Here is a 9,418-nt window from a genome sequence, read left to right as displayed (position 1 = left end):
CCGATTCCCAAGACGCCTTTGGTTGAATGTTGTGGTTTCCATGCCATTTTCCTTACATAAAGCTAAACAAATTTGATGACTTTCTCACACAAGTATTTAATTAGTTAGTTGTATTTTTTAAAGTCTGGAATTGATACCAAGACCAAGGTGACACTAAAAGTTAATCTCTCATAATTCAACCCATTGAATCTCTCTCTCTCTCTACATACACAAGGAGTTGGACAAGTGACAAGTTATGTTTGCATTTTATAGATAATCATCATGGAATAATGGGATTTGCTAGGCAACTTCGCGACTCACTTTTTCGGGAGAGAGAAGTAACGCAGGGACTCACGGCAACGGCAACTCAAGAAAGGCAACTGAAAATTTTATTCATAAGATGATGTAAACGATTACATGAGTGCCTTTCTTGAGTTGTCGTTCCCGCCTTGATTTGCTCGGTGAGTGCATTGATTTGAGATTAAAGTCGTTCACCGTGAACCCGTTGTTGTTCTTTCATCTCACTTATAATTTTAAACATCTCGACGATTAAATCCGCTCGTGATAGAGATATGGTGAGTCTCTTAATCTTATAACCCAGGATTTGAATTCTAGTTTTCCTAAGCTCTTATACCAAATAAATTTTTTTTTGGCAACAAATGGCAACCGAATTCAACTCCAAATAAAGATAATAAAAAGATTACAATAATGCCTATTTACAGGCTTGCCAAGATTAATCCTAAATCAACTAAAACTATGAGACAACGTCTACTACTCTACTAAAACTCCTAAATATTCTCTAAATCAAAGCTTAAAATATATCTAACTCCTAAAAATACTCTCAATCCACCTAAAAGTAAAACTCCTAAATACAATCTCATCTTGGACGTCCCAATTAAAGAAAATAGCTAAAAATAATTAAAACAAATCCAAACTAAAATAGGACTCTATTGAAGAGTAGTAACCAACGTGGAGCATTGATCTAGATGCCGTCTTATATCTTTCGATCTGAGGGTCCTAGACGATCCGATTAAGGTCCGGACGATCTTTACCGTCGATCTTCGTAAGCATGCAAGATGCATCTGCATCAGAATTGGCACTCATGTAATCGTTTACATCATCTTATGAATAAAAATTTCAGTTGCCTTTCTTGAGTTGCCGTTGCCGTGAGTCCGTCGAATGGTGTAGCAAATTTTTTATGAAATCGACTCACTAAAATATGACTCTTTTAAAGTGTAGCAATCAACGTGGACGGTTGATTTGGGCGCCGTCCGATTGGATCATCAAATTACTGTTTTGGTAGTCCGATTAAGTATCCGACGATCCTAGCCGTTGATCTTCGCAATCCGAGGGATGCACATGCATCAAGAAGCCACGCAGGCTCACTTTTTAGCAGATCTTGCCTGATTCATCTAATTCATCTGAGGTGTCTGCTCTCTCCTGCAAAAGTAAGCTGTGAAATGACTTTCCCGCAAAGTCGCCTGGCAAATCCCTGGACTAATACCTTGCCCAACTGTATTGCCATTTTCATTTTTTATGGGAAAAAATAAAACAACAAAAAGAAACAAGTTCATGTTGAAGGACAGTAAACTCTTACATGGTATAAGAGCAGGGAAAAAAGGCCTCTTTTGTTTTGCAACCATGATGCCTCACAACGAATTGAAAAATAAATTTCAATTTAATGTCTTCCCTGAAAAGAAGTTGAGTTCATGTTTAAGCCTCTTGGTTTTGAATTTTGATAAATACAACCTATCTCTCTGGTTTACAATTTCTTTAACTTGTTGTAACAGCTAAGGAAGAAAGTATGAAATATAGGAAGAAATACATCTATCAAACTCAGTTTGCTAAAAAATTACAATAAATCTAATAAAGAGGATGGTGCAAGTACAAGGGAAACAAAATGAAGTGATATTGATTGTAGTTATGGGGATGATCCTTTAATTACAAAAGATTATACATAGCCACCATATATTAGGAGCCAAGAAAGATGAAATTGGAATGACCTGATCTGAATCAAACTCTTCCAATTCTTCCGCCTCTGGGCACGTCACTAGAGACTCCCTACAAAGGGGACAAGTGGGATGTTGATAATTGAGCCATCTATCCAAGCAGACTCTATGAAAGAGATGCTTACATTTCAGCTCTCTGATCTCTTCTCCTTCTTCAATATTACTTAGGCAGACAGCACAGTTTACTTCTTCCCTTGATTTGTCGAGGGACCTGTATTGACAGACCTTAAGTTCTCTGTCAAAAAATTCTGTGTTACGCCAATGAAATGGTGAACTACTTGATGCCCATATGAAATGGGTTCTTGACAATAGACAAAAACACCACACAACAAATCGAGCAATAAGTTTACAGATAAGGATCATAATGAAACAGGAAAGCAGGAAAATGGTAGAAAAGGAAAGAGAAGCTGGAAGTTTGAGGGCTCCCATGCTTGTAGAGTTGTGGAAAGGGAGGATTTTTGGTTGCCTGTGAGCAATGATGGAGAGCCAAATAAGAAAGATATGAGTTGCCTGTAAGGAGTGATGAAGAGCAAAATACATTAAGCGTAGGCATTATATATAGAGAAACGGTAATGATAAATTGGCACCGCCTAGAGTATGCATACGCACACCCTGATTTGTCGTGAACAGTGCTCAACTTTAACCTTATTGACGTCAAATCACGTTATAAGGGGTGCGTATGCGTACTCGTTTCCGTCAAATCATGTTATAAGAGGTGCGAATTTATCATTGCCCTTTCCGGCAAAAATCCTGGCCCCAAAAAGATTTTGCAAGTCTTTTTCCTTCTTTTTTTTTTGGGGGGGGGGGGGGGGGGGGGGGGCACGCTATATGTGCCTCCGCGCCTCGGATCATCTAAAAAAAGTGGGCCCGCATTTTTTTTTTTAATGCTCGAGCATAGATAAGATTAAAAAAAACCATAAGATAAAAAAAAAATATGCGAACCCACTTTTTTTAGATGATCCCAGGGGCGGAGGTACATATAGCGTGCTCAACTTTAACGCTTTTTGACGTCAAATCACGTTATAAGGGGTGTGCATGCGTATTCGAGGAGGTCCGAATTTATCATTGCCCTTTCCGGCAAAAATCCTGGGCCCCAAAAAGATTTTGCAGATCTTTCGGGGGGGCATGGCCCCCCTCACGCTATATGTGCCTCCGCGCCTGGGATCGAACTACTTGATGCCCATATGAAATGGGTTCTTGACCATAGATGAAAACACCACACAATAAATCGAGCAATAAGTTTACAGATAAGGATCATAATGAAACAGGAAAGCAGGAAAATGGTAGAAAAGGGAAGAGAAGCTGGAAGTTTAAGGGCTCCCATGCTTGTAGACTTGTGGAAAGGGAGGATTTTTGGTTGCCTGTGAGCAATGATGGAGAGCCAAATAAGAAAGATATGAGTTGCCTGTAAGGAGTGATGAAGAGCAAAATACATTAAGCGTAGGCATTATATATAGAGAAACAGTAATGATAAATTCGCACCGCCTGGAGTATGCATACGCACACCCTGATTTGTCGTGAACAGTGCTCAACTTTAACGCTTATTGACGTCAAATCACGTTATAAGGGGTGCGTATGCATACTCCTTTCCGTCAAATCACGTTATAAGAGGTGCGGATTTATCATTGCCCTTTCCGGCAAAAATCCTGGCCCCAAAAAGATCTATCATTGCCCTTTCCGGCAAAAATCCTGGCCCCAAAAAGATTTGCAAGTTTTTTTTTATTTTTTTTAGGATGGCTCGAATCTTCTTACGGGACCACGTTACCACATTTTCAAGCCTCTCGACCCTTTTTCATACACCCTTTTCACTTTTGACCTTCCTAACTCTCCATACTCTGAACTTTTTCTTTCCAAAGTATTCATATTACCCACACAATTGTAAGGGTTTCCACATACTGAGAATTGTTGTTTTTATAAATTTAGGATCAGAGCATTCAATCAATTTTTAAATTCATTCTTTTATTAATACAATAGATCTAATCAAAATTATTTTATAAATCTATTCAAAGTAATCTACTCTAAACATACAAATGATCTAGAATACAAAAGAGATCAAGAACTTACTTCGATCAACTAGGGTGGATGATCAATCTAGGCTGAATCTTCTGCTTTCTCTAATGAAATAGATCTCCTTATGATCAATTAGATGGCAGCAGGCACCAACCAACCACCTTATTTATATAAAAAACAATTGTTAGTATTCTACCAATAACAAAACTAATCAGTCTAATTGACCTTATATTAATTTATATCTAGCAATCCTGATATATTTAACTTATGACCGCACTAGAACATTCATGTCTCAATAGAATACTTAAGATGCACTAAAATGCCACGTGTGACTCTGAAAACCGGCTAAACTTAGCACCGGTTACCATTTTTTTAGGTTTTCATATTTAACTAAATATATAAAAGAAAAAGATAAACCTTTCCCAAAATTCGTGCCAAATATCTCTCCAACCACCAATTATCTGTTTTCAATATACGTCCTCTCACCTGGACTTTCTATTCTCTCGTCTTTTTCTCCCTCTCTCTCTCCCTCCCTCCCCCTCCATGAATAAATCCCCAGCAGAATTGTTAGGATTTGCATCACTTTCCGAGCTTTATAAAGTCCTGACCAAAAGCCACCAATTAACCAGGTAAACTATAAGAAAGCCGGAGATGGAAGAGCCACTACTTCTCCAAGATGCAAAACTGGTTTCATGTCCAGGCAACCAATGAGGTGTTGTGGGAAGATAAACCAATTGGTCTGATAGGATCACCATAGGGGTTGCAAATTGGGTCACTTTTTAGGGATTCAGGTTGAGCTTTTCCCTTAAAGTCGGGTAGGGTACGGGATTTTAGCAAAAGCTCAACCTGACCCGAACCAAGTTGCACCCTTAATTTTATACTATTTTCTCGTTGCCGGCTTTTCCCACCATTTCCCGTATAAACTATAAACACCCGTTATCTTTCCAGGCCTCTCTCTCTCTCTGCAATAAGAGCAGCTTAAACAAAAACAAAAAGGGGCTTCCCAATCCCTCTAATATTGAAGCAAAAGAACAAGTTTTCATACATCTCAGTCCCTTCCCAAATAATCAATAAACTCTCTCCTCTTCCTCTCTTCAAAATCTCCTCGTCTCGCCAAAAATCTTCCAAGAGCGCGAACAAGTTCTTCACTTGACCCAAAAACCCTAGGTTCTGGTTCTTCTTGCTCTTCATCTCGGCCTTTATCCGAATGACAAGAATTCTCTTCAATGTCGATCCTATACTCCCGTTCTCCGACTCTTTTCAGCCGCTCACATTTGCAGGATGCCGGCCACTTTCCCGTTCTCCGACAGGCCTAAACCCAAATCCATGTAGGAATTTATAGGGGAACTAGAGGAAATGGTGATCTCCCTCCAAGGCACCGATGCTGAGTGGAGATCAAGAGTTAAGGTGATTGCAGGCAGAGTTAGAGACTGGGGAGAAGGATACGACAGAAAATGGTGCAAAGAAAAAACAGCAGAGAAAAAACATTACATTTTAGAGATTTGAGAGAGAGATGGACCACTACAGAGATATTTTAGGGAGAGAGGGAGTGATTTTTGTTGGTATTTTAATACAACAGTGGCCCTTGTTAGTATTCTACAAATTAAGTTGTTTTGTTTAAAAAAGAAAAGCCACTTTGGTTTTAGAAAATGAGTTTGCTCACTTCCTTCACAAAAGCGAATAGTTCCGTATTGGAAAGTGGAGAAAAGTTTCATGGGTTTATATAGCATTTCACTTCTTTAGCTTTGTGAATGAGAAGGGGAGAGAGGGGGCCTACGCGCATGAGCCACCAAGTGAACCCGGTGGGCTTTTGGCTATGTCACACATGCGCGCCGCCCGGTGCTGGTCGGCCGGCCGCGCGTGTGAGTTAAGGTTTTTTCCTTCCTCATAAATTTTAATTTTTGTCCGTCAAAACATTAATTACCTTTACCTTTGCCGTTCTTCGAAAAGAACCCCAACGTTATTAGGTAAGCCGGCGTACCTGGGTAAGGCGGCTTACTAGAGCGGCTTATAGAATATCGATGATGCGTGAGTTTTTAATGGATTTTTTTGAAAAACCACATCAACAAAGTGATTTTAGAAAGAGTCCAACTATGCAAATGATCCCCATTAGGATCAACACTAACGGTGACATTGGGACCCACAAAGAGACACTTGCTTAATCAGAACCATAGAAACAATGAAAGCCACTCTTTATTTATTTCTCAATTTTTCTCTATTTATTACTACGTATTTATTATTTATGTTATATCTAATATTAGTACAATTTCTTATTCCGACATAAAATGCCTAGAAGAATAAAAAAATTATGGTCGGGAAGGTCACAGCAGCAAAAGCCATGGGAATTTTTATTTTATACATCGGAATTAATCTGCTGGTCCATCATGAGCAACTAACATGGCCGTGGCTATTAAAATATATGTGCAGAATCCCTACTATTAGGAACTTGAAAAATCAACTCCTTTGGTTTCTCTTGGAAGAACCCGAAACGAGGCCTATCAAAGCCAAGGTTGGGTTAATGGCAAAAGACTAGAATTATATATGTTTGCTGGTCAAATCAATTGATACGATCATGTCAATGGGGCGCACATATCCTCTATAGAGTAATGCTAGCGGACCGGCTGTTGCATGAGAGAGCAGCCGAGCAGCCACCTCATATGAAATAAATGAAAGAGAAAAAATCGGTGCGTCTGTGGCTGCCCTCTCAAGCAACAGCCGGTCTGCGAGATGCCTTCTGCCATGTCACTAGCAAATCTCATATCTTAAATATTCACCCTGTTATTAGGGGAGTAAATGGATATTCGAAAATTCGATTACCGTCCGCATCCGAATCCATTTAAAGCGAATATTATCCGGATCCGTTTCAAGTGGATATTATCCGAATCCATTTACGAGATATCTGGCTCTTAGCGGATGCGAATCTGGTCAATGATATATCTGATCCGTTTAACATCCGAATCCGAGAAGTAAATCCTTTTTATTTATTATTAATAATATCATTAATATTTATTTTTAGTAATGACACACTATCTTTTGTTTCTAAAAGAAAAGTGAATTTTCTTTTTAGAAAAAAACAAAAAGAAAAAGTGTTTTGGGTAGGAAATGAAGTAATCTCTCATTTTGAGGGCATTCTTGGAGTTTGACATGTCTTCTTTATGAAGCAACAAATGTGGGCTGCAGGATGAAAGAGACAAATGGATGATGGTGATCGAAAGAAGATGTCATAGTTTCTAGAGAATTCTAGAGCAAAAAGGCTATAGTCATTGATGGTAAATTGATGGCTCAGATCAATTTTCCAACTTAGGGTTATATAAAAACCCAAAATACAACTAAAAGAGGAGACTTCTAAGGTTTGCAAGGAGAAGCAAGAGAGAGGAGAAAGGAGGAGGTTGAGACACCATCTTCGGCATTCCGTGGTGCCTCCAACGCAGCCCCTCTCCACCTTCTGACAGCCACCTCCATCACCGCCAATCACCTCCATCACTAACCCAATCCCCATCTCCATCCCCATTTCTCTACATCTTCCACAATCAGCACTCCCACTTCCCTTGTTCAAAATAGCCAAACCCATTCCATCATATACATAAAAAAAAAAAAAAAAAAAACGCAAAGACCACTACCAACACCATTATCCATCCCCACCGCCTCTCCCTCTCTCTGCCTTTGTTTTAAAAGGAAGAAGAGGATCTCATATATTTTAGGGTTTGAGAGTTAATTTTGTGAAGAGAAGGTAGAGGTCTGGTTTTAGGGTTTGGAAAATTTATTTGAAGAATAAGAAGGAGAAGAAAGATAAAGTGCTGCAAGCAAATGTTCGAATTTACCGGATAAACGGATACGGATAATATCCGAATTCGAACAATATCTGATGGATACGAATTCGGTAATATATATTAAATATCCGTCAAATTCGAATCCGAATTCGGATAGTGTATACTGTAATCGAATTCGGATATGGCTAATTCAAATTCGATCCGTTTACACCCCTACCTATTATTTCTTAGGGAAATGACATCAGCACAACAATGTTTTGATAACTCCACTACCCTGTCTTGCCATTTATTTTTTAAAGAGCTGTCAAGGGTTATTACAGTTCCCAAAAAGATCTTGCAAACCAATTAAAAAGGAAAAGACAAGCTGCATTTGTGCAATTATATCATTTCCCATTTATTCAAGGGTTATTTTTTAAAGAGTTGTGCTTATATCATTTCCCATTTATTCAAGGGTTATTTTTTAAAGAGTTGTGCTTATATCATTTCCCATTTATTAGGGCAGTGTATCCATTGACCCCCATATATCTTAAATCGACCCATGTAGGGCAGTGCAGAGAGAGAGAGAGAGAGAGAGAGAGAGAGAGAGAGAGAGAGAGAGAGAGCTTGGCTCTTACATCTTAAGTACTCATGCAAGTTGCATTATGGCAACTCTGATAATTAATAGAGGGAAGTGATATTTACGCCCCTTTTGATCACCAGGGGCTCCCAGCGCCAGTGTGCGTGGCAATCAAACCCACTATATTCTTCTGACGTCAAGTACATTAGCCCGCCCTTTAGCCATTGATACACTGGCGCTGGGTGTCCCTGGTGATCAAAAGGGGCGTAAATATCACTTCCCTTAATAAAAGGAGTATACTTTGAAGTTGTGTCTAAATTCATGGGACATAAACACACATCTAGATCCTTTAAAGGTGGGACCCACTGATGGGGACTCAACCAATTATCCAATTAGAGCGTGACACGTGTCCTCGAATGATATACTCTAATTACCCCTCTCAACAAAGGATAATTGAAAGCCTAACCCTAGAAGGCGGGGGAAAAACCACATTCTACCCAATCACGGAGCAACACCTGTCGGAGGGGCAGAAGGGTAAATCAACTGCACCCACTTACTATAAATAGCCATTAAAGGCTCAAAGGTAGGGGTTCGAAACCCGAGAAATTACTGTTTATAGCTATTTTTGCCCTGTACGGCCTATAGATGATGTCCTATACTGACTTAAGCATGGGAGGGCCCGTCAGGAGACTATCCCCCGGGTTGGCCTTCTGACCGGGTGCTACCTTGTGCAAGGTTCATCTTGGTACAAAACCTTCATTACAAAACGATCAGATCAATACTCACTCCAACATTCGATCATATTCCAATCAGGTTTGCTTTTTTTGGGCTACCACCTCACATTAACTGTTTTTGACCACAATACCCACCATTGTGTAGTGGGCGTTTGTGGACCCCGATCCGAGAGAGAGGCGGTGGAGGACGAATTCCACACGCTAACTGTCTCTATGGATCATCCACGTGAATGGAGAGCTCTACCAAGGAACTCTCGAAAGAATGTGCCTCTCACAGCATGAGTGGCGATAAAAAGGGAAATACCTCTCGATTCGGGGACTAGCCCAGATTCGAGGCGTACCTTAAACAAAGAAGAGTCG

General features: G+C 39.7%; 1 long non-coding RNA gene across 2 annotated transcripts in view; it reads right to left on the bottom strand.

The window, feature by feature from the left end:
• Window positions 1-1,871: 1,871 nt before the first annotated feature.
• Window positions 1,872-9,418, bottom strand: part of LOC143862289 (uncharacterized) — a 45,278-nt gene continuing 37,731 nt past the window's right edge. Inside the window, exons 2-3 of one of the 2 annotated variants that reach the window (XR_013240248.1) lie at window positions 2,114-2,223; window positions 1,872-2,040 (exon numbers count right to left, since the gene is read on the bottom strand). This is a non-coding gene — a long non-coding RNA (uncharacterized LOC143862289). Of the gene's footprint in view, window positions 2,041-2,113; window positions 2,248-9,418 lie in introns of those variants that run through there. The other variant, XR_013240247.1, reaches the window with a different exon arrangement.

This window comes from Tasmannia lanceolata, unplaced genomic scaffold, assembly GCF_043159265.1.
Source record: "Tasmannia lanceolata isolate RefF3 unplaced genomic scaffold, GAP_Taslan_0.1 ptg000037l, whole genome shotgun sequence".
NCBI lineage: Eukaryota > Viridiplantae > Streptophyta > Magnoliopsida > Canellales > Winteraceae > Tasmannia > Tasmannia lanceolata.
The sequence above is the reverse complement of the archived record's forward strand: the minus strand, read 5'-3'. Positions and strand labels throughout refer to the sequence as shown.